We start from the raw sequence: 26,508 nt of genomic DNA on the forward strand, positions 1-26,508 counted from the left end.
ATCTCAACCTTAAATTATATTCAACATTGGAACATCAACAGACCTCCAAATTCCAAAGTTAGGGCTTCCATCCCGAGACCCTCAAATCCCCCAGCCACTCGCAGCCTCACATATGCTTCTCTCAGAGTGCCACCTACCGAATCTGTTGTGTTGGAAAACCTCGCTCTTAACACTCACCCCTGGCCACAGCAGAATCCTCTGGAGCCCAGGCCCCTGCCTGGAACATTAGGGAGACCATGCTCAGGTGTCCTCCTCTGATTCACACACTTAGCCTTTGGTTGTGATGATATCCCCAGTGCTGAAGTCCAGCCCTTGAGTGTTTGATTGTTGGCTACTGCCCCTATGATGTTGATGCTCCGAGAGGTTCGGCAAACTGTTCATGTTTCCAAGTTTGATTGAAATGCGATGCAATGATCATCGTCTCTGAGACATGGCACGTCTACCCATGAGAAGCAACTTGAGAAGATTTTATTCATTAAATTGTCAACAATAGCTTCATACAAAAAGATGGGAACAAACTACTTAACGGTCCATATATCACACTAACAAAGAAAAGGCACAATGCCATACCTACACAAGCACCTTTTTGCTGCAGAATATCGGTACAAATACAAAGCTACAACAGGTCATTTATACAAAGAAAACCAAAATAAGCAGTCAACAGTACAATAAAGTTACCAGCTATCTGCAAAAGCATTTCTTCAACACCTTCAACAAGCTGTTCATTTGGATCATGCGACCTCTCTCCCCATCCTGCAGCACCAAACAGTAGACTCTGAACAGTGGAAAGTCACACCGGAAAGCCACTCAGACGCAGATGATGCCAGAAGAGAGAGCACCTCTTCTCCTTCACTGGCAGCTGGTCATCATACATACTTCCTTAGGTGGCAACAAATAAACACACGGCCTTCAGGCATTTGGAGCCACCAGCAGGAACAATCAACAAACACAACCTGCAGCACCACTTGACAACATTTTGTTTATTAAACGGTCAACAGTTGAAAAGATTTGAAAACCAACTGCATAACATTTCACATATCATACTAACCGTTAAATAACAAGGAAACATCACCGTTCCATATTGGCACCAATACAAAGATATATCAGTTCATTTTCACAAAAAAAAACTAAGAGGTTCCTCAACAGAAACAGAGATTTTTTTTATCATGTCCAGAACCTTGTCATAGAAATGATCTGTCCATCAATGTGTGACTTGTCACCTGTATCAGTGCCAATCTCCATCCAGGAACCACAGCTGTGCAGGTCCTCCCACACAGCCCAATCTTACCGGAACCAAATCCTGGCATCCACACATTCCACTGGCGCTCAAGGTGCAGTGAACATCCTTGACTGCCATTGTGTTTGACCCATGATGACGTGCCAGTTACATCCAGCACTCACCACACCAACAATAAAAGCAAAGGCAACCTGCAAAAGCATTTCTTCAACTGCATTAGCAGGTGGCCCATTTGGAACAATGTCACGCAGCAGGTCCCACAGCCTCTTCTTGCTTTAAACCGGATTGCCTTCTAAACTCTTACGTCCCCCTGAGCCCGGTGTTCCAGAACCCAGGTATCTTAGAAACAAATGTCCTTCTTTCCAGCTACAGGAAATGAGGGAAACAGCAGCAGCAGCCTCCAGGCATCTACAGCCAGCAGCAGCATCAAGCAGCAAACACAATCTGCAGCTGCGAAGTGCTCTCACAATGAACAAGGTCAATTCCTCATTAGCAATAACCTTCAGTTGTGAAGCTGGAGGCTGCATACAGTCAAAGGGAGTTAAAGTGACAGTCAGCATAGAACCACGAACAGGGCTCTGTCCTGGAAGTGTTTGATCGGACAGACAGGCAACAGTTGTAGTTGTTCCTGTTATGGGTCTCCACAATATTTAAACATAGCTTGAAGGACGACCACAAGAAAAGCAGCTCACCGATCCCCCCACCCCTCGCTGCATCCCCCGGGGATCAGGGACAACTCCAACCTGGAATGCTTCAGCCCCCCAAACCAAGTATAACCGCCCCTGAGAGGTCCCCCATGCCAATACCACTGCCACCCCCTCCCGACCTGCCATTGAGCTGCATGCCGGAAAACGGAAATGGCTACTCACTTCCCCTTGGCAGCCATTGCGCCAGCTTCACATTTTTAAAAAGGAGTATTGAACATTGCCCACTTGATTTCTCGCTGGGGAGCCGGGTAATACCTGGAGGCCATTACATTCAACTTCAATCTCGTTAATGAGATGGCAATTGATGTAAATTGCGTTTAATGATATGCTCGCCATATGTGGGCTTGATTCCGAACTTGCCATCGGGAGTGGGCCAGTTAGATAGCAAACTGATTCGCGCCTGGCAAAAATCTCAATTTTGGCTTTTCCCACTACTTAACTGGCAGGCAAGATCTGCGATGGGCACAATGAAGTGGTTAAATTGCACCCACGATCTCCTGTTTGAGGAGCTGGGACTGTAGAGATTTACAGACTCAGGAACTGTCAGAAGGTGCAGTGTGCTTTTGGAATTGATCATACTCCTGACATTGACGGAAAGGACTTTAAAAGGACACTGGAAGACTCTTCCAGGTGGGGCAAGTGAATCACTGGGAGGGATGTGAGACTTTGGGGTAAATTTTCAGGTCCCGCTTCTCGCGGGAATTGTCGAGAAGGGACAGAAACTTCGGCAGACCATTTCAAGCTCTATTGACCTTGGGAGGGAATTTCCAGTTTTGGAGAGGGCACAACCATATCGGTTGAGAATCATCATGTATCATCATGGTGTGGGGTTTGCATTTGTGTTAATTGATTAATGGAGGGGGTATATTTTTTATAGTTCATTGTATTCATTGTACTTTGCTCATTACAGTAGAAGCCTTAAAATAGGAAATCTTGTTGTGGGATACTTTCCTTTTCTTTTATTCTTTCATGGGATGTGGGTATTACTAGCAAGGCCAGAATATATTTCCCATCCATACCTGCCCTCGAGAAGGTGGTGGTGAGCTGCAGTCTGGTGCTGGATTTTGATCCAGCAACAAGGAAGGAATGGTGATATAGTTCCAAGTCAGGAGGGTGTGTGGTTTGGAGGAGAATTTACTGGAAGTAGTGTTCACATGCAACTGCTGCCCTTATCTTTCTAGGTGATAGATAGAAGTCATGGATTGGAGGTGCTGTTGAAGCAACCATGATGAGTTGCTCCAGTGCATTTTTATATGGCACACACTGCAGCCACCATGCCTTTTGCACATTGTTGGGTAGATGCCAGTGTTGTAGCTATATTGGAATAGCTTATCTAGAGGCGCAGTTGGTCTGGAGCAAAAATCTTCAGTACTAGTGCTGGAATGTTGTCAGGGACAATAGCCTTTGCAATATCCAATGCCTTCAGCTGTTTATTGGTATCACATGAGAGTGATTTGAATTAGCTGAAGACTGACATCTGTGATGTTGGGTACCACAAGAGGGGACTGTAATGGGAAACTCATGTCTATTTTAAAAGTTATCATTCTCGATGGGTACTATAACATTCTGCTGATGTACCCACACCAGTGAGAAATTAATGGATAGCTTGCACCTGAGGAACTGGATCCCAGCAAGGATTCAGTGCCTTAAAAAAAAAGAGTTGTTGGAAAAGAATAATAATAGGAAAAAAAACACACAATGTTCTGCTTAATTATATCATATAAAGTCCAGCAAAGACTTCACAACATAGATGCGGTAATTCTTACTTTGGCTGATGATATTATACGAGTGATATCAGTGTGGTCACTTATTAAACAAATCTTGTGTTTATTTCTGTAGTGCTAGGTTTTAATGGATGACCGAGTTTGTATCACCCATTTTACAGAACTACATACTCCAAAGTCAAAATTATCCTCAGTCAGCCTTCTTCAATTATGTTTTCAGCAATACAGTGAGCTTATAAACAGCCCCATTCTGAAGAGCTAATAAATAAACTGGAACATTTTTATACATTGCAATTAAGTAAGTATTAACCGAACCTACCTTGCAGTGAGATTCTCTTCTGGTTAAAAAGAGGCTGCTGAGTACCAGTGCAGAAGAATATGTCCTCTTTCCTGAATTGCCTGTTACAACTACCTAACCAAGGAAATAAAGATGAAGATAAATTAATGCATGGTACTTAAGTTGAAAGCTTTGCATGAATTAGTTACCTGGTTACAGCATTGCAGAAAGTGCAGCAGTCCAGTGAAAATAAATGCACAATTTTACAAAGCAGTTGGCTGTACACTTTCAATCTTCAGTTTCGTTGGCATAAAAATCTTTCACAGACCAGTTAAGTACTTCAATCTTTCAGTACCTTCTGCAATCTTTAGATATTTTATTGTTACAGTAATTCATCGTGATAAAGAAAGCTCTGTGCTGAGGTGAGAGGTATTTTTACACAGCGGGTTCCAAGGCTCAGTTACTTAACAGTCTAGGGGGCATAAATGATGTGCTTTATATCAGAGACCAAAGTGAATCTTGTTGCGTTATGTAATTTGGAATAACACTAGATGCCACTTGATGCAGTTTTGTGTAAAAGATGCTCCAGACTTTGAAGTGAGTTCAATGTGTTTTATTGAACTATTAGCACAATTCTCAATGAGTTCAACTCTCTGCTAATCTAAATGTAGTAACTCAGTCTAACTGAACCAGCCTTGCTCTAAGCCACGTGCTGGGGTGTGATGCTGAGGATACACCCTGTCTCACTCTGTAGATGTTGGTCTGTGGAAAGAGGCGAGGTGTGAGTGCCTCATCACTTTTATAGTGAGATACCACCCCTGAGTGTCCTGACTGCTAATTGGTTGTGTCCTATTCTATATGTTCATTAGCTGCATGTTTGCATATCATGACACATCTGAACATTATTGGTCGGCCTTAATAACGTTAATTAATATTTATTTTAACAATTTAACCAAACTGATATTGTAGGACATTTGTCTCACATGATTTAGGAGCTGTTCTCTTCCCCCCCCCGCCAAATCAAACCTTGAAAGGAAATTACCAGAATCCAATGTTTGCTTTTAGTTCAGGTCTATTAATTTTGAAAAGTTTAGAAATGCAATTGGATGATGATGATATCTTTGTGTTAACTGGCAAGGAAGAGTTGTTTAGCTCAATAATGCTACAGATTGGAATATTGATTGAGAAACAGCGCACGATTTACCGGCCGTGTCCTGCAAGAATCGGGACACGACACGGCCAGTAGATCCCACAAGAGGCCTCTTCAGGGATTCCAGGCGGCCTATACGTCCAGTGTGATCTAGTGAGATCTGACGAGACACCGCAGTCTGGATCCCATCCACAATTGAGTTGTTTTTTTTCAATGTTTTATTAAAGTTTTTCAATTTACAAAATCTTACAAACGTACACATTTTTATGAAACCCCCGAAACATCGAACAAGAAAAAATACGAATGAAAGCACAATTTCACACACCCCAATCCCCCGCACCCGATACCTGCTTCCCCTACCCCTTGCTACTGACAGTGATTAGTTCCTTGAAGTAAGTAATGAAAAGCCATCGCTTCCGGTACCGTAGAACTCCTCGACTGATTCCCTCACGTTGTACTTAACCTTCTTAAGTACAAAAGCTCCATTAGATCTCCTAACCATGCCTGGCACTTGGTGAGGCTGGAGACTTCCACCCCAGCAGGACTCACCTCCCACAATCAACGAGCAAAGACAACAATATTTGTCTCCATCCCATCTGTAGCCCTAGCGAGTCCAACACACATATATATGGCAACCAAAGGGCAGGGTTCCAGTTTGATATTGAGAATCACCGACATGGTGCTAAAGAAGGACACCCAAAGCATGCGAGTTTGGGACAGGACTAGAACATGTGTGTATGATTGGCTGGTCTCCCGCAACACCCTACACACCTATCGTCCACCTCCGGGAAAAACTGTTCATCCTCTCCTTGGTTAGCTGTGCCTTGAAAGGATACACCCAGAGATTTCCGTATGTTACCCTCCTCTGACTCCATAAGTAAAAGAAACTAAATTCCAAACCTGGAGATATCTAAATGAGTTCAACCCTGAGAGCCCGTGCTTAACCGTTAGTTCCTCTAAGCTGGCAAATAACCGCTCCGTAAATAAGTTTCCTAACCTCTCTAACCACTCCCTTCCCTACATCCCAAACATAGCATCCAACTTCGCCGGCTCAAACAGGTAACTGGCACAAATAGGGGCCAACATTGACTCAAGCATTAACTGCTGTCTGAACTGCCTCCATACCCTTAGAGTGGACACGACCAACGGGCTCGTAGAAAATTTTGTAGGTGAAAACAGGAGTGAAGCTGTCACCAGCACATCCAAAACAGCCTCTTTATATGACCTCGCTTCTACCTGTGCCCAAGTGGCCTCCGGGTTACTATACCAGCCCAGCACCTTTTCTATGTTGGCCGCCCAATAGTAAAATTGGGGCAGCACTGTAGCATAGTGGCTATTGTTTGATTCCCGGCTTTGGTCACTGTCTGTGTGGAATCTGCATGTTCTCCCCGTATGTTCGTGGGTTTCCTCCGGGTGCTCCTGTTTCCTCCCACAGTCCAAAATGTGCTGGTTAAGTGGATTGGCCATACTAAATTGTCCTTCGTGTCCAAAATTGCCCTTAGTATTGGGTGGGGTTCTGGGTTATTGGGATGGGGTGGAGGCTTGGGTAGGGTGCTCTTTCCAAGAGCTGATGGAGACTCGATGGGTCGAATGGCCTCCTTCTGCACTGTAAATTCTACGATTCTATGAAAAAAGCAAATTAGTCAGCGCAAGGTTCACGGTCTGTCTGACCCTCTGTAAAACTGTCCGACGAATTCTCAGAGTCATGCGCGCCCAAATAAAAGATGTTAACAACTTGTTTACCCTCCTAAAAAAGATTTAGGGAGGAAGAGAGGAAGGCATTAAAAAAAGTACAGAAGACGCAACAGAATATTCATTTTGATAGACTGGACCCTTCCAGCCAATGACAAAGGCAGTTCATCCCACCTTTGCAGATCCCACTTTATCTTACTCACCAAACTGGGGTAATTCAATTGATGGGGCCCCATGGAGTCCACCGGAAAATATTCACTTTTACCCAGATTCAACTTGTATCCCGAAAAAGAGCCAAACCTCTTCAGAAGCTCCATAATATCCCCCATCTTGCACACTGGGTTGGTCACATATACCAGCAAGTGGTCGGCATATAGGCACATTATCCCCTTCCATTTTCTTGAAGCTCTCTAAACCTTAGCCAAGGGCTCAATTGCCAATGTAAATAGGAGGGGAGACATCGGACACCCCTGTCCCGTTCCCCTACGCAATTGCTAGTATCCCAAATTCAAATTGTTGGTACGTACACTAGCCGATGGGGCCATATACAATAGACGTATCCATGAGACAAACATGGGTCCAAGCCAAAACTTCTCCAAAACTGTAAACAGGTCCTTCCATTCCACTCTGTCAAATGCTTTCTCACCATCTAAAAACATCACCGCCAGTGGGAAGAGAACTACATTTAACTGTCGCCGGACATTTGACGACAACCCTTAGAAAGGTAGGTCTGACCTTCACCTATCACCTCAGGAAGTCAAGGCTCTAACCCCATCGTTAGCACCTTAGGCAATGCCATGTAGGACGGTACGGCCCACATTCCACAGGATCCTTACCTTCTTTCAGAAAAGGAAAATCGATCATTGTCATTGCGGGGGAGCCCTGGGCCAAAGCATATCAAAACAGCAATGGGACCAGAAAAGTTCTCATAAAACTCCACCAGGAAATCCATCTGGTCCTGCTCAGCTCGTCAGCACAGGAAGAAATCGGGGCGCCATTTTTAAATTCCGTCCCGTTCTTTCAACACACCACTGTGACCTCCAGAGCCCCCCACTTCCCCAATGTACCTGTAAAGGAGTCCTTGAGCCCCTCCCTCATCCCACATTATAAGGGCAGGGATCTCCATGCCGGATACCCAGCACGGGAAACCTGGCAACAGGCAACTTCTGGCAGTGTCCCTGCCAGCCTGGCAGTGCTACCCTGGCACTGGGAGGATGCCAGGGTGTCAACACCAAGATGCCGGGCTAGCTGTGCCTAGGTACATGTGCCATGTACATGTGTCTGGGGCTGGTTTAGCTCACTTGGCTAAATCGCTGGCTTTTAAAGCAGACCAAGCAGGCCAGCAGCACGGTTCAATTCCCGTACCAGCCTCCCCGGACAGGCGCTGGAATGTGGCGACTAGGGGCTTTTCACAGTAACTTCATTGAAGCCTACTCGTGACAATAAGCGATTTTCATTTTATTTTGTTTCATTTCAACAGGAGTACCAGGGTACCACCCTGCCCAGAGCACACACACCCAGGGGCCTCAAATGGCCTGGGAGACCCCTAGTGTGGCATTACGCCTGGTCTACATTTGTGTGGACCAGTGCCAAACGGTGTCATGACAAAGTCTCCCAGGTGCAGGCTTTTGTTCCTGAGATTTGGGAGAATCTGGTGCCAGCATACTTAAGTGAGCCTAACTGCTCGTTAGATCGTGCGAGGCATTCTGAGCGTCTCAAATCTCGTTGGAGGCCTGTTACTCGCCTGCAGAGTCAAATTTAACTTAGAGATGGAGAAGAGAATACAATTAAATCTTTACCACTATTATTTCATTGAAATAAAGAAAGGTTTTGTAAAGTTTGATGCTTAGAAATCTTTCCCATAGAAAGATTTAAAGCCACAGAAAAGGTATATAAAGCAAAAGTTGACCTCTGTTTTTTGTGCTCACCACACATCCTGTATATAATCCAGTCCTGAAGCACCTGAACGAGAAAGAAGTAGGTTGGTGAATGTCAATGTCCAAAGTCAGTATGGATGCAAGTGGTCCACCTCATTTGCTTGTTCATGTAGATAGCCTTGTAACTTCAGGCACCTCATGTAGTGGTTGCATAATCCTTTACCCCACATCACCTGCAGAGGTATTTTTAGTACTCACATATTTTTCTTGCATTCCATTGCTCCTGGTACTTTCTCATCATGGCTAAGGTTCTGTGTGAAAGCTGACTGCTGGGCATCAGTAACATTGTTGAACCCCGGGCAGCAAGGTGGCCTAGTGGTTAGCACAACCGCCTCACGGCGCTGAGGTCCCAGGTTCGATCCCGGCTCTGGGTCACTGTCCGTGTGGAGTTTGCACATTCTCCCCGTGTCTGCGTGGGTTTCACCCCCACAACACAAAGATGTGCAGGTTAGGTGGATTGGCCATGCTAAATTGCCCCTTAATTGGAAAAAATAATTGGATAATCTAAATTTATAAAAAACATTGTTGAACCCCTCTGTCATGTTGATTCCCAGAAAAGATAATCGCAATAGCTTTATGCTCAGACTTCCAGTGGTGTTATGTAGGGGGAAGCCGTACATGAACAAGGTTGCTCCTACTGCTCCTACAAAGAGTATAGCACTCTTTGCCGTTTTCTCTTTGTTTCAGGGGATACTTTTTTTTGAAAACCCACATAATTAATGGGTTAGGGATCCTATATAGGTGAAATCACCAGAAAGTCAGGGGAAAATAGGCAGACAGTAGACGTTAGTCGACAAAATCAGAGGCCTCTCAGAACTCGTCAGCAGAAAAAATGGTGGACGCAGCCTCTGGGGCGCCGGTCACTCCACTTAATGGTCCAGGTGCTTTCGAGTATCTTGTAAAAGAATTTGAAAACACTGGCAGGTTGTGTTGGAGGACCTCCAGAAACCAAAGAAACTGTGAAAGCCCATGGAGTCACGATAAAAGACATAGAAGTGGCCCTTTCTAAACATTGTGATCAGCTTGCCTCACTGGAACATAGAACATAGAACGATACAGCGCAGTACAGGCCCTTCGGCCCTCGATGTTGCACCGACATGGAAAAAAACTAAAGGCCATCTAACCTACACTATGCCCTTATCATCCATATGCTTATCCAATAAACTTTTAAATGCCTTCAATGTTGGCGAGTTCACTACAGTTTCAGGTAGGGCATTCCACGGCCTCACCACTCTTTGCGTAAAAAACCCACCTCTGACCTCTGTCCTATATCTATTACCCCTCAATTTAAGGCTATGTCCCTTCGGGGCAGCATGGTAGCATGGTGGTTAGCATAAATGCTTCACAGCTCCAGGGTCCCAGGTTCGATTCCCGGCTGGGTCACTGTCTGTGTGGAGTCTGCACGTCCTCCCCGTGTGTGCGTGGGTTTCCTCCGGGTGCTCCGGTTTCCTCCCACAGTCCAAAGATGTGCGGGTTAGGTGGATTGGCCATGCTAAATTGCCCGTAGAGTCCTAAAAAGTAAGGTTAAGGGGGAGCGTTGTTGGGTTGCGGGTATAGGGTGGATACGTGGGTTTGAGTAGGGTGATCATGGCTCGGCACAACATCGAGGGCCGAAGGGCCTGTTCTGTGCTGTACTGTTCTATGTTCTATGTCCCCTCGTGCTAGCCACCTCCATCCGCGGGAGAAGGCTCTCGCTGTCCACCCTATCTAACCCTCTGATCATTTTGTATGCCTCTATTAAGTCACCTCTTAACCTTCTTCTCTCTAACGAAAACAACCTCAAGTCCATCAGTCTTTCCTCATAAGATTTTCCCTCCATACCAGGCAACATCCTGGTAAATCTCCTCTGCACCCGTTCCAAAGCTTCCACGTCCTTCCTATAATTGGCGACCAGAACTGTACGCAATACTCCAAATGCGGCCGTACTAGAGTTTTGTACAACTGCAACATGACCTCATGGCTCCGGAACTCAATCCCTCTACCAATAAAGGCCAACACACCATAGGCCTTCTTCACAACCCTATCAACCTGGGTGGCAACTTTCAGGGATCTATGTACATGGACACCGAGATCCCTCTGCTCATCCACACTACCAAGAATTTTACCATTAGCCAAATATTCCGCATTCCTGTTATTCTTTCCAAAGTGAATCACCTCACACTTCTCCACATTAAACTCCATTTGCCACCTCTCAGCCCAGCTCTGCAGCTTATCTATGTCCCTCTGTAACCTGCAACATCCTTCCGCACTGTCTACAACTCCACCGACTTTAGTGTCGTCTGCACATTTACTCACCCATCCTTCTGCGCCCTCCTCTAGGTCATTTATAAAAATGACAAACAGCAACGGCCCCAGAACAGATCCTTGTGGTACGCCACTCGTAACTGAACTCCATTCTCAACATTTCCCATCAACTACCACTCTCTGTCTTCTTTCAACTAGCCAATTTCTGATCCACATCTCTAAATCACCCTCAATCCCCAGCCTCCGTAATTTCTGCAATAGCCGACCGTGGGGAACCTTATCAAACGCTTTACTGAAATCCATATACACCACATCAACTGCTCTACCCTCGTCTACCTGTTCAGTCACCTTCTCAAAGAACTCGATAAGGTTTGTGAGGCATGACCTACCCTTCACAAAACCATGCTGACTATGCCTAATCATATTATTCCTATCTAGATGATTATAAATCGTATCTTTTATAATCCTCTCCAAGACTTTACCCACCACAGACATTAGGCTCACCGGCCTACAGTTACCGGGGTTATCTCTACTCCCCTTCTTGAACAAAGGGACCACATTTGCTATCCTCTAGTCCTCTGGCACTATTCCTGTAGCCAATGATGACATAAAAATCAAAGCCAAAGGCTCAGCAATCTCTTCCCTGGCTTCCCAGAGAATCCTAGGATAAATCCCATCATGCCCCGGGGACTTATCTGTTTTCACCTTGTCCAGAATTGCCAACACTTCTTCCCTACGCACCTCAATGCCATCTATTCTAATAGCCTGGGTCTCAGCATTCTCCTCCACAATATTATCTTTTTCCTGAGTGAATACTGACAAAAAGTATTCATTTAGTATCTCGCTTATCTCCTCAGCCTCCACACACAACTTCCCACCTCTGTCCTTGACTGGCCCTACTCTTACCCTAGTCATTCTTTTATTCCTGACATACCTACAGAAAGCTTTTGGGTTTTCCTTGATCCTACCTGCCAAAGACTTCTCATGTCCCCTCCTTGCTCGTCTTAGCTCTCTCTTTAGATCCTTCCTCGCTTCCTTGTAACTATCAAGCGCCCCAACTGAAACTTCACACCTCATCTTCACATAGGCCTCCTTCTTCCTCTTAACAAGAGATTCCACTTCTTTGGTAAACCACGGTTCCCTCGCTCGAAGCGTAGATGTTTCTGGTGGCCGAGCAAATAAATCACTGAACGGCAAGGTAAATGATTTAGAGAATTGGTCCAGGAGGCAAAACATTCAAATTGCGGGCGGTAATAGTGAAGTTCCATAGCTTCAAAGAGAAAGAGCGGGTTCTGAGTTGGGCGGGGGAGCATCGTGACTTCAAATGGGAAGGCCTTGCCATCAGGTTTTACCAAGACGTGAGAGTGGGGCTGACAAAGAAGAGGGCTGCGTTCAACAAAGCCAAGAGCGGCCTGAACAAAAGTGGAGTCCAATTCGGGGTGGTGTGCCAGGCGCAGCTAGGAGTGACTTTCGAGGGAAAGGGACTATTTATTCAATACCCTGGTTGAGGCGGACTGTTTTGTTAAGAAATACGGGCTGGGCGTGGTGTAATTGACTTTTCTGTGTGTTGAGGACGGACATGTTGAAATGTTGGGGTTCCATGTTTGTTTTTGCATTTTCCTGTTCTTGTTGAGGCTAAATGTTTACAGTTTGGGCTGAGATTGGATTTTCAAAGGTGAGTCAACATTGCACATAATTTTCCTCATTGGTTTTGAATCTGTGGTACTAATCACAGAAGTCAGTGATGAGACCATACTCTTCGAATAATTCTAATACTAGCAACATAGGAATAGGAATAGGCCATTAAATCCTTCAAGTCTGTTCTGCTATTCAGTGAGTTCATGACTGATTAGTGTTCTATAACTCCACTTACTCACCATTGGTTCCTAATTTTTTCATATCTTTGGCTCACAAAAATGTATTGACCTCAGATTTAAAATTATTAATTCATCTGATATTTATTGTTTTTTTGTGGAAGAGAGTTCCAGACCTTTACCACATTGAGCATAGAAATGTCTCTTAACTTCCTTCAGAATGGTGTGGTTCTGATTTGAAGGTCACACACCTTTGTCCTAAACCAATGTAGAAAATTTCTCTCTATCTAAACCATCAATTCTTAGATTATTCTAAATGCATCGTGAAATTAAATTTATAGTCATATCACTTGAAACACTGTGATTTATGGTGCATCTGTCAATTTATACATTTCAAATATTGATATTCTCATTCCTTTACCCTACTACATATTAACAGAGGGGATATGGCAGATACTTCCAGACAAGGGATTATGAACCTTTTCTGGCAGAAGTTTCAATTTTGCACTGAGGAATATGTTCCAAAATGGGAACTGCCATTGCTATCTATATAAATTATTTTATTGCAAAGTTGAAACTTGTCTAAATTTAATGATTCTTGTCTAAAGGTGCTAAGTCTATAGGATCATTACACTTGATGTTTGTTTGCCTGCAAAGTCCAGCTGAATGATGCAACACTTTTTCCCTGGGTACCAGAATCATTACGGTAGAATAAATACTGTCACAATGCAACAATACTGTTCAGTGAAATATTACTATTCACAATACTGAGAGAGTCTGCCATCTTTGGGAAGCCTGAGCATTCTACAGACATTGCCACATTGATGACTTAAAGCGACATCCTCTATAACTCTATAACTTGGCAAAGTCAGGAATAACAATAAAAAAAAAGTCTTGTTAAACTGCCCCCCCCTCCCCACAACTCCCGCAAACCCCCTCTTCCCCCACACCTCCCACCGAACCTGAAGATGAGGAAGAATCAAACATCTGCACAATGGTAACCCATAAAAAATGTTAATTCATAATTAAAAATTGAGATAAATATTATGCTTATAGTTGATGCACTATCAATTACGACGAGCCGAGAGTAGAGAGTAATCGAGGCTTTATTACACAGAGATATGTGGCCTCCTCCAGCTGTTGCCGAAATGGCTGCAGTTCGGAGAGCACACACATTTATACTCCGCCTACTGGGCGGAGCCTGTAGGCAGGGATCTACCCCGTACCTGTAGTACAGGGGCCTTACCGTAAAAGCCTTGTATGCAGTGCAGTAAATACAATATAATACAGCAGTGGTGACTACCACATTCACTCCCTCTTAAAAATGAGTTCAGCGGGGGTGGTAGAAAACTATTAACAGACAGATTGTCATTAAAATTTCAGAGGAGGTTACAAATTTAGACGATCGGGCACCTTGCTCCGTCATTGAGTGTGCCGCAGTGTTGGTGGTGATTCAGGCGTCGGCTCAGTCGTCGGTGACATCCTCTTCATCCCCAGGTGTGACCAAGGGGAGGACGGATCATCCTGGAGCGGGGGCTGTGGGGGAAAGGAGGGTTGTGCCGGGGCGGAGGGGGGGGAGAGAGGGGTGTGCGGGGACCCAGCTGGTGCCAGGTCCCGAAGGGAGACTGTGTCTTGGTGGCAGTCAGGGTACGCTACGTAGGCGTACTGCGGGTTCGCGTGGAGTAGCTTTACCCTCTCAACCAACGGATCCGCCTTGTATAGCCGCCTGTGTTTACGGAGGCAAACGGGTCCTGGAGCTGCCAGCCATGTTGGGAGCAAAACCCTGGAGGTGGACTTCCTAGGGAAGGCAAAGAGACGTTCATGGGGGGTTTCATTAGTCGCGGTGCACAGGAGCGACCAAATGGAGTGAAGGGCGTCAGGGAGGACCTCCTGCCAGCGGGAGGCCAGGAGATTCCTGGACCGTAGGGCCAGCTGGACGGCCTTCCAGACTATCCCATTCTCCCGCTCCACGAGCCCGTTTCCCCAGGGGTTGTAGCTGGTCGTCCTGCTCGAGGCGATGCCCCTGTTGAGCATGTGCTGGCGCAGCTCATCGCTCATGAATGAGGATCCCCTGTCACTGTGGATGTAGGCGGGGAAACCGAACAGAGCGAAGATGGTGTTGAGGGCTTTGATGACGGTGGCAGACGTCATGTCGGGGAATAGGTTGGCGAAGGAGAATCTCGAGTACTCGTCGACCACATTGAGGAAATACGTGTTGCGGTCGTGGAGGGGAGGAGCCCTTTGAAGTCCACGCTGAGGCGCTCAAAGGGACGGGAGGCCTTCATCAGACGCGCACAGTCTGGCCGGTAGAAGTGCGGTTTTCACTCCGCGCAGACCTGGCAGTCTCTGGTGATAACCCTGACTTCCTCGATGGAGTAGGGCAGATTGCGGGCCTTTATGAAGTGATAAAAGCAGGTGACCCCTGGGCGACAGAGATCGTCGTGCAGGGTGCAGAGTCGGTCAACTTGTGCGCTGGCACATGTACCTCGGGATAAGGCATCGGGGGGTTCGTTGAGCTTACCGGGGCGATACAAAATCTTGTAGTTGTAGGTGGAGAGCTCGATCCTCCACCTCAAGATCTTATCGTTTTTGTTCTTACCCCGCTGTGTGCTGTTAAACATGAAGGCTACCGACCGTTGGTCAGTGAGGAGAGTGAATCTCCTACCGGCCAGGTAATGCCTCCAATATTGCACAGCTTCTACAATGGCCTGGGCCTCCTTTTTGACGGAGGAGTGGCTAATTTCAGAGGCATGGAGGGTGCGGGAAAAGAATGCCACGGGCCTGCCTGCCTGGTTGAGGGTGGCGGCCAGAGCGACGTCTGATGCATCGCTCTCGACTTGAAACGGGAGCGTCTTGTCGACTGCGTGCATTTCTTGGCGATGTCGGCCTTGATACGGTTGAAAGCCTGGTAAGCCTCGGCCATCAGTGGGAAAACGGTGGATTGAATGAGTGGGCGGGCCTTGTCCGCATAGTTTTGGACCCACTGGGCGTAGTACGAAAAGAACCCCAGGCATCGTTTGAGGGCGTTGGGGAAGTGGGTGAGGGGAAGTGGGCGAGGGGGAGTTCCATGAGGGGGCGCATGAGATCGGGGTCGGGCCCTAGAACTCCGTTCTGGACCACATAGCCGAGGATGGCTAATCGGTCCATGCTGAACACACACTTCTCCTTGTTGTAGGTTAGGTTAAGGAGTTTGGCAGTGTGGAGAAATTTGGAAAGTTTAGCATCGTGGTCCTGCTGGTCGTGGCTGAAGATGGTGACGTTGTCCAGGTACGGGAAATTGGCCCGCAGTCCGCACCGGTCAACCATTCTGTCCATCTCCCGTTGGATGACCGAGACCCCGTTAGTGATGCCGAAAGGAACCCTAAGGAAATGGTAAAGGTAGCCGTCCGCTTCAGATGAGGTGTAGGGGCGGTCCGCCTTGCGAATGGGGAGCTGGTGGTCGGCAGATTTCAGATCTACTGTCTGTGGGGACGGGGAGTGGGGGGTTCTGTGACTTAACTTTGAGATTGGGGCGCCCAGGAGCCGGACCTGCCAGCGTGTTTAGGCCCCACTCCTCTCAATGCTGGTGAAAGGCACATCCGCCCCCCCTCCAAAAAAATCAGACTCAGACAGTGCAGAAATATCTCGATCGGAATCGTGTTGGGTTCACAGCTCTGGGTCACTGTTTGTGTGGCGTCCCCCCCCCCCCCCCCCCCCATCACTGTCCGTGTGGCGTTCTCCCCCCCCCCCACTTCTCCTCACGACCCAAAAGATGTGCAGATTAGGCGGATTGGCCACACTAAACTGACCCTTAATTGGAAATTGGGTACTCTAAATTTACAAAAAAAAATGAATAAACAGTGGCATGTCACAATGTGGGTGATATTGCAAATATCAGCAGCTGCTGCTTGAAAGTAGTTGGTTGCATTAAAGTTCATAACTCTGGTTACCTTCACACCTGCTGGCAATGCTGTTCTTGCCCTCTTGAGACTGCAGTCTCGGCAGTTGTGGGTGACAGATTTTAGTAAAGGCTTTCTTAATGAAATGTAGATGTTTGAACACATTGTTACTAATCGAGGTTGAGGTAGGATGACTGGGTCACTGATTAAAAATAAGTGGTAACCCATTTAAGACCGAGATGAGAATTGTTTTCACTCAAGAGGGTTGTGAGTTTTGGAAATTTATTCCTCCAAAGGTGGTGGGAAGCAGAGTCTCGGAATATTTTTAAGGCTGAGGTGAATAGACTTTTTATAAGCAAGGAGTTGAAAGATTATTGGAGGTAGGCGGAGTTAAGGTTAAAATCGGATCAACCATGATCGTATTGAATGGCAGAACAGGCTCGACGGGCCGAGTGACCTACTGCTTCTCCTAATTCGTATATTCCGAGGAGAAATGTTCCTTGAGGCCCTGAGATGGATATGGCCTCCTGCTGAGAGCCCTTCTCATCCTCCTCCTCCCTCGTTGATCAACATGTCCCTCTCTGTGTTAACTTGATTATTTTCCATGGGGCTAGAAACTACAGAACCCATAATTGGTAATGTGCCCTAAGAAGCCCTTGAATTTGAACCAAAGTTACACCACATGAAATGAAATGAAATGAAAATCGCTTATTGTCACGAGTAGGCTTCAATGAAGTTACTGTGAAAAGCCTCTAGTCGCCACATTCCGGCGCCTGTCCGGGGAGGCTGGTACGGGAATCGAACCGTGCTGCTGGCCTGCTTGGTCTGCTTTATAAGCCAGCGATTTAGCCTTGTGAGCTAAACCAACCCACATGTCACTCCATTTCCTGCAATTATCAGCAATTTTAACTCGCAACACAAACTATCAAACACTTCTACTATTTCAGCAACAGCCAGTGGAAATCAATCAGCAATTGAGGGGTTGGTCCAGTTAAATAGAGACCATGAGGGGGGGGGTCCTTCCTTTTTGTGGTTAGGAGACGGTGTAAGGCGGAGATTTGGGATTGGAAATCACACCACTGACATTAAACCTGTGCCACATGCTGATTGACGTCACTATCAGCCCATTCCGCATATTTCAAATACATGTCGGTACCTCACGGTAGCATGGTGGTTAGCATCAATGCTTCACAGCTCCAGGGTCCCAGGTTCGATTCCCGGCTGGGTCACTGTCTGTGTGGAGTCTGCACGTCCTCCCCGTGTGTGCGTGGGTTTCCTCCGGGTGCTCCGGTTTCCTCCCACAGTCCAAAGATGTGCGGGTTAGGTGGATTGGCCATGCTAAATTGCCCGTAGTGTAAGGTTAATGGGGGGATTGTTGGGTTACGGGTATACGGGTTACGTGGGTTTAAGTAGGGTGATCATTGCTCGGCACAACATCGAGGGCCGAAGGGCCTGTTCTGTGCTGTACTGTTCTATGTTCTATGTTCTATGTCCTTACACTCGTACTAATGCTCTTACCAAAAGAGAATCTGACACAGTCACCACAAGACACATTGTGGATGCTACTTTGGACTAAAATCGGGGCTAAATTTTGCAGCAAGCCAAACTCAAAGGCTGACAACAGGGAAATTACAGTTTAACGTTGTAGCTGAATTTGCTAGAGCTATTCTTCGAAAGAGAGTTAATGAAGCAATATTTACAGAAAGGAAACTTCAGGAATTTAAAATGTAGTTTAGGTATTCAGAGATACAGCAAATCAAAATAGACAATTATTTCAGGCATGATAGAGATCACTAATTTTTGTTAGCACTAAGTACCGAGACATAGAATGATTTAATATTGGAAAATTTAATTTGCTTTCACTTTAGAACTTTACATCCACTCATTTGCACCAGAGCCTGAGAAATTGGAAATATTGACATGACTACATTAAATAATTAATACACAGAGGTCATAAAATTAAAAGCCGCAAGGGTACAACTTCTATTCCAAAATGGTAACACAGAAGCAATTCTTGGTACTGTCCAGTCCTATAAATTGAAACTGCAAATTATAGAACAAAGAATAAAAAGAACAAAAAAAAATACAGCACAGGAACAGGCCCTTTGGCCCTCCAAGCCTGTGCCGACCATGCTGCCCGTCTAAACTAAAATCTTCTACACTTCCTGGGTCCGTATCCCTCTATTCCCATCCTATTCATGCATTTGTCAAGATGCCCCTTAAATGTCACTATCGTCCCTGCTTCCACCACCTCCTCCAGCAGCGAGTTCCAGGCATCCACTACCCTCTGTGTAAAATACTTGCCTCGTACATCTCTAAACCCTGCCCCTCGCACCTTAAACCTATGCCCCCAAGTAATTGACCCCTCCTCCCAGGGAAAAAGCCTCTGACTATCCACTCTGTCTATGCCCCTCTATCAGGACGCCCCTCAACCTCCGTCATTCCAGTGAGAACAAACCGAGTTTATTCAACCGCTCCTCATATCTAATGCCCTCCATACCAGGCAACATCCTGGTATATCTCTTCTGCACCTTCTCTAAAGCCTCCACATCCTTCTGGTAGTGTGGCGACCAGAATTGAACACTATACTCAAAGTGTGGCCGAACTAAGGTTCTATACAGATGCAACATGACTTGACAATTCTTGTACTTAATGCCCCGGCCAATGAAGTCAAGCATGCCGTATGCCTTCTTGACTACTTCTCCACCTGTGTTGCCACTTTCAGTGACCTGTGGACCTGTACACCTAGATCTCTCTGACTGTTAGTACTCTTGAGGGTTCTACCATTCACTGTATATTCCCTACCTGCATTAGACCTTTCAAAATGCATTACCTCACATTTGTCCGGATTAAACTCCATCTGCTAGCTCTCCGCCCAAGTCTCCAAATGATCTAAATCCTGCTGTATCCTCTGACAGTCCTCACCGCTGTCCACAATTCCACCAACCTTTGTGTCGTCTGCAAACGTACTAATCAGACCAGTTACATTTTCCTCCAAATCATTTATATATACTACGAACAGCAAAGGTCCCAGCACTGATCCCTGCGGAACACCACTAGTCACAGCACTCCAATCAGAAAAGCATCCTTCCATTGCTACTCTCTGCCTTCTATGACCTAGCCAGTTCTGTATCCACCTTGCTAGCTCACCCCTGATCCCGTGTGACTTCACCTTTCAGGCCTGTGCATTTGATATTTCATAGTTCTATCATAAAAAGTCAGAATTTCAGAAGCTTTTCAAGATGAAGGTCTAATTGCAGTATCTCCATGCCAATTTATACTGTACTATTAAAAACTATGACCATTCTAATAAAAGCGAGGAGGTCTCACCTGCCACATTTTGGGAGGCAGTAAAGGCGGTGATTAGGGATGGGGCCGATTTTGATTACAGTTCACAGGGACAAATCGTGAAGGTGGAGAGGCAATTCTGGCAATGGACCGGCAATACTCTGTTTCCCCAAACATGGAGTTGTTGGCGGAGAGGAGGAAGCTCCAGATTGAGTTTGAGTTGATATTGATGGGGAATGCAGTTGGCCAACTACGGCGTGCGAGCAGGGTGGTACTTGAGCATGGGAGAAGGCCAGCTGGTTATTGGCTCACCAGTTGGTACGGCAGGCAGCCTCTCGGAAGATAGCATAAGTCAAGGATCCGGGCAGAGGAGTGGTTTCTGATCCAGAAAGGGTCAATGGGGCATTCAAGACCTTTACGAGAGGTTGTACAGGTCAGAGCCTCTGGAGGAAGGCTTGGCTATGATACAGTTCTCAGATGGATTGGACGTCCCAGTGGTGTAGAGGGAGAAAGAGTAGGAGCTGGAGGCTCTGCTCGGGCTGGAGGAAAATATGAAGTGCATTTGTTCCATGCAGTCTGGGAAGCACCAGGCCAGGACGGATTCCCAGAGGAATTATACAAAGAACTTGCGACAGAACTGAGGCCGCATTTGCTGGGCATGTTCAATGGTGCAATATCGCGGGAGGTGCTACCAGCCACACTGGCACAGGCTTCCACCTCTTTAATCCTGAGGAACAATAAAGATCAAGAGGCGTGTGGGCCCATATCCCTGTTGAATGGTGATGCAAAGTTGTTGGCAAAGGTGCTGGTAACTTGCTGGGGGATGTCTGCCAGGGAAAATATCTGAGGATCAGACTGGTTTGTGACGGGCTGATAATTGTCAGCCAACATAAGGAGACTCCTGAATGTTGTGATATGGCCCTCGTCGGGTAATGAGCCAGAGGTAGTATTTTTCATGGACCTGGAGAAGGTGTTCGACCATTCATCAGTCCAAGGATAGATTATAGGGATGTATTGGGGTTAAACTGCAACATATTAAGAGGGGCTGAAATGGGATGGGAGGTGAACTCCTAGTCCTCCTGGCTCGACAGAAACAATTTCTGAAATTTAAAAATCAGCTGCTAAAGAATTGTAATTGGAGCAGACACAAATGCCAGTTTGACAGAGGGGATTAAAAACAAACTTTAACCAAAAGGGAACATAATAGCAGTTTTAGGTGGTTGTGAGGGATGCTTAAAATTTGGTCTGATTCCTTGTTGGTGTGGAGGTCTTTCAGGTGTTCTTTGGGTGGGGAAATGCTGGTCGCTACAATTTTCAATCAAAGTATTTATTTTACTCTTGCATGTTAGTTGCAAGATGGTCCCATTTGTACACCATAAAAAAAATATTGAGTATCTATAGACGAGCACATATTCCACCCTAATCATGCTTTTAAACATGGGAAATACCTCAACGTGAATGGAGAGAGCTGGTGTTCATTATTCTGGACAAGGAATAAAACTACCACAGAAAAACACACCGTTTTATCATCAGGTAAAAATAAGCCATCACTCAGCTTTGTTACCCTTCAGGACTATTTACCGAGTGTCCTCAAACCCATCTCACCACCAGCAACCCCCTCACCTACTACAACACAAACAGAACATACCGGACAATCCCAGCAGGTCTGACAGCATCTGCGGATAGAGAACGGAGCTAATGGCCGGGATTCTCCGACGCCCCACCGGGGGTCTCAAATTTTAGGCTGCTTCAATTTTTAGGCTAGCATGGGTGGGAAAGTGACATTTTGGGCGGGATTCTCCGGCTGTGTTCTCCTAACGACCAGAGATTTTTCCGTTGCTGGCATCTCGCCCATGGCTCTCTTGCAGTGGGCGGGGCAGAAGAATCCAGCCTTTAAACTTTTCCCCATCTCAGACAACCTCAAGGAGGGTGGTTGCCTCACTCTAAAGGTCCCCTCAAAATTAGGATTTCCTACCCAAGGGGCATTGGAGCTCCAGGACACCCTCCATCCAACCTACTGCTGCAATCGCTCCCCTTTTCTGACCCACCCCCCGTGGTCTCCTAAACTCCCATCCCCGTGATCCCCAGGACTTCACTTTTCAAAGTTCCTGGGATTTAGTCCCAGACAGAGCGTGACAGTACCAGCACTGCAGTGCTGTGCCTGGCCAGGTTGGAGAGTTGTCAGCCAATCTGATTAATTGACAGCTCTCAAGGCTCGGACTTACTTCCGGGGGGGGGGGCTCGGGTTCAATTCCGGCCTGGGGTGACTGTCTGTGTGGAGTTTGCACTCATATCTGCGTGGGTCCGGTTTCCTCCCACAGTTCAAAGATGGGCGGGTTAGGTGGATTGGCTGTGCTAAATTGCCCCTTAGTGTCAAAAAAAGGTTAGGCGGGGTTACTGGGTTGGGGGGGGGTGGAGGCATGGGCTTAAGTAGAGTGCTTTTCCAGGGACAGTGCAGACTCAATGGGCCCAATGGCCTCCTTCTGCACTGTAAAATTCTATGATTCTATGATTCATTATGGGCAGCACGGCAGCATGGTGGTTAGCATAAATGCTTCACAGCTCCAGGGTCCCAGGTTCAGTTCCCGCCTGGGTCACTGTATGTGCGGAGTCTGCACGTCCTCCTCGTGTGTGCGTGGGTTTCCTCCGGGTGCTCCGGTTTCCTCCCACAGTCCAAAGATGTGCGGGTTAGGTGGATTGGCCATGCTAACTTGCCCGTGGTGTCCTAAAAAGTAAGGTTAAGGGGGGGGGGGATTGTTGGGTTGGGTGGATACGTGGGTTTGAGTAGGGTGATCATTGCTCGGCACAACATCGAGGGCCGAAGGGCCTATTCTGTGCTGTACTGTTCTATCTATCTATCTATCTATTCCCTGCCAATCAACGCTTAAGTGAGCATCGAATGGCAGTGGGAGTTCGAGGGGTTAGGTGCCAACTCTTGGGATGACGAGCGCTGATTGTTCATCATCCTTTAGGTTCTACCATTTAGCTGTGGAGGTCTGCAGGCCCCATAGGTTTTGCAATCCAAACTCCCTGTATGTTCCCCTGAACATATAAATTAGGAGAATGAAACTCCCTCCCGCAAGCCACTCATTAAGATCATGGCTAAATCTGATTGTAACTTCAACCCCATATTCCTGCCTACCCCAGATAACCTTTCACCTCCTTGCTCATCAAGAATCGATCAAGCTCTGCCTTTAATATTCAAAGTCTCTGCTTCCACTGTTTTTTCATGAAGAGGGTTCCGGATGTTCACGATCATCAGAGAAAACAATTTGCCTCATCTCCGTCTTAAATGAGCGACCCATTATTTTTAAAAAGTCACCCCCTAGTTCTAGATTCTCTGAGAGAGGAAACATTCTCTCCCCATCCACCTTGTCAATACCCCTTAGGATCGCAAAGGTTTCGATTAAGTCGCCTCTTACTCTTCTGAACTCCAGTGGACACAAACATAAGCTCTCCAACCTTTCCTTACAAGACAGCTCAACCATTCCTGGAATTAGTCGAGTAAAGCTTCTCTGAACTGTTTCATATGCATTTACACATTTCCTTAAATAAGGAGACCAACACAGTGCACGATACTCCAGATGTGGGGCTGGATTCACCGATTTGCAGACCAAGTGCTGACGCCGGCGTCGGAACAGTGCCGTTATATGTCCCAAAATGGACAATTTCACATTTTCCCACAGTATACTCCTTTTCCAAGGCTTTTTTCCCCGTCATTCACTGAACCTATCGACGTCCCTTTGTGGCCTCCTTATGTCCTCTTCACAATTTACATTGCTCCCTATTGTTGTGTCATCAGAAAATTTTGCAACCTGGGGCACACTACTCATCAAATCCTGTCAACCAGAAAAAGACACATTTATGCCAATTCTCTGTTTCCTATTTGCTAGCTAATTTTCAATCTATGCCAATGTTACATGATCACTCCGGTTTTTCAAGTGGGCACCACCAATAGTCCCTGTTATCAAACCAGATTATTCAATTAAAATTTGTGCAGACCATAAACTAATGTAAATCAGGCTGCCCAGGTTAATAGTAACCGATAGCCCGGACTGAGGGCCTCTGTGCTATGCCTTACTAACTCAAAATTGAACCTTAGTCACACCTACCTGCAACCAAAATTAGCCAAAGAACTCTCTGAGGTTTGCCACAATAAATACCCACAAAGGGGTATTTATATAAGACTACCACTCGGCATCGCTTTAGCCTGTGCTATTTTCAAACCTACGATGAAAAATATATTCCAGGGAATTCCAATGGTGATAGTCTACCTTAACGACGTGTTAGTCACTGGTACTACCCCTGAAGAGCACACGTCTGGCCTGGAGGAAGTATTAAAGAGGTTTCTGGATGTGGGGAACCTCATATGCGAAAAGTATACTTTCCAGGTGTCAGAAGCGACATACCCAGGATTTTTCATTGATGCAACAGGGCAGCACGGTAGCATGGTGGTTAGTATAAATGCTTCACAGCTCCAGGGTCCCAGGTTCGATCCCCGGCTGGGTCACTGTCTGTGCGGAGTCTGCACGTCCTCCCAGTGTGTGCGTGGGTTTCCTCCGGGTGCTCCGGTTTCCTCCCACAGTCCAAAGATGTGCGGGTTAGGTGGATTGGCCATGCTAAATTGCCCGTAGTGTCCTATAAAGTAAGGTTGGGGGGGGGGGGGGGGGGGGGTTGTTGGGTTACGGGTATAGGGTGGATACGTGGGTTTGAGTAGGATGATCATGGCTTGGCACAACATCGAGGGCCGAAGGGCCTGTTCTGTGCTGTACTGTTCTATGTTCAACAGGGTTGCATCTTCTGAAAGAAAGGTCAAAGCGCAGTCCCTGTGCCCAAAAATGTCAGTGAGTTCAAATCCTTCCTCGGTATGGTAAATTATTATGGAAGATTCATTTTTGAATTTAGCCACAACATTGGCATCATTACATCAGCTACTAAAGAAGCATCAGTGGTGGCAATGGAGGGAGGCGCAAAAGAAAACCTTTTGAGTGGTGAAGCAAGCCTTGCTGTTCTCAAACCTCGTGGCGAATTTTGACCCAGGGAATCCAATTTTTGACCCACATGTGATGCGTCCCTTACGGTATATAGGCAGTTTTCTGTCCTATCACCTTTGCCTCAAAGAGCCTTTCAGAAGTGGAACATAACTATGTCCAGATTGAGGAGGAGGTTTATCAGTTACATATGGTGTAAAGAAGTTCCACCAGTATGTGTAAGGACAGCAGTTTGACATAGTAACCAAACATAAGCCACGACTGGTCCTTTTAAGGGAAGACAGGCCCATGCTGCCCATTGCCTTGGCGACGGTGCAATGTTGGGCCCTGCTGTTGGCGACCTTAAAATTATTCTTTCCAGCACCGGATCAGCATGCAAATCTCCAATGCGGATGCATCAAGTTACATACACCTGCCAAAGAGCATTCCACTGCCACCAGTATTCCAGGAGGTCATACTGGCCTTGAAACTAATAGACACTCTGACAGTGTTTGCTGGACACATCCGAAATTGGACCCAGAGAGACCGCATAGTATCAAAGGGGAAAAGAATGATGCACACTGGGTGTGACTTTGAGAAGCCTGAGCAACTCAGGCTCTACTTCACCCGTCAAGACGAATTGACCTGCGAGGATGGTGTGATTCTGTGGGGATCCCGAGTAGTCGATCCATCTCCAGCCAGGGAGAACTACATAGCTCCCACCGAAGACAGACAAAGATGCAGATGCTAGCATGTAACAGAAAGTTAGACCTGCCAAACAAGCCTTGGAGCTTGGACGACTATGAGCTGGTTCATCGACCAGAGCATTTCTTGAGACCCACTTTCAAATTGGAAAATGCTAGAAAGTAGGAAGGTTTGAGAGAGGAAAGGCCAGCAAGAGTTAGATACTCCAAGGAGGCTTCACCTTAGGATAAGACAGAGTCTGTTGGAGGGCGAGAGATGTGAAAAAGGTTTGAGATTTCCACTGTAATAAATTGGGTCAAACAAAGTCAGCATGCTGGGGATTATACGGAAAACTGCTTGGGGTTACAAATCTTAAAACGAGAACTACGAAACCAGAGGCTGGAGAACAGGAGAAGCAGGTCGGATTTGTACACAGAGTAAAGAAGCAAACAATATGAACGACCATATGTGCACGACTTGCACAGCGGCAGTGATCAGGAGGTGGCGGATGTGTTTAAAGAGTTTATGTGCCAGGTTAAATTATTTTCATGTGGACAGGATAGAATGGGAAAAGTTGTCAAAATCTTATGAGATACAGGAATGAGTCAATCCCTAATGCTACGGGATAAGGACATCTATTGTCCAGAAAGGATATTAAAGGAAAATGTATTGGTCAGCAACATTCTTGGCAAAAAATAAATAAATCCCTTGAATAAAAATAAATTTAAGAGCAGCTTGAAGACAGGGGAAGTAGTGGTAGGTGTGGCATAAATATTACCCAATGCAGGTGTTGTGTTATGCTGCTTCCGATAACACAGGCTGCTTCTTGATGCAGTCGTAACTAAAGGATGCTCCAGACTCTGAAATGAGTTCAACGTGTTTATTGAACTATTAACACAGTTCTCA

At 46.3% G+C, this 26,508-nt stretch overlaps 1 protein-coding gene across 13 annotated transcripts in view; it reads right to left on the reverse strand.

Moving 5' to 3' along the window:
* The window catches only part of ndst3 (N-deacetylase/N-sulfotransferase (heparan glucosaminyl) 3), a 1,441,915-nt gene that overhangs the window by 852,010 nt on the left and 563,397 nt on the right, over positions 1–26,508 (reverse strand). For all 13 annotated transcript variants that reach the window (XM_038791879.1, XM_038791880.1, XM_038791871.1 and 10 more), the window contains one exon: positions 3,988–4,080. The gene's annotated coding sequence lies outside the window, so the exon portion shown is untranslated. The remainder of the gene's footprint in view (positions 1–3,987; positions 4,081–26,508) is intronic.

This window comes from Scyliorhinus canicula, chromosome 3, assembly GCF_902713615.1.
Source record: "Scyliorhinus canicula chromosome 3, sScyCan1.1, whole genome shotgun sequence".
NCBI classification, from domain to species: Eukaryota; Metazoa; Chordata; class Chondrichthyes; order Carcharhiniformes; family Scyliorhinidae; genus Scyliorhinus; species Scyliorhinus canicula.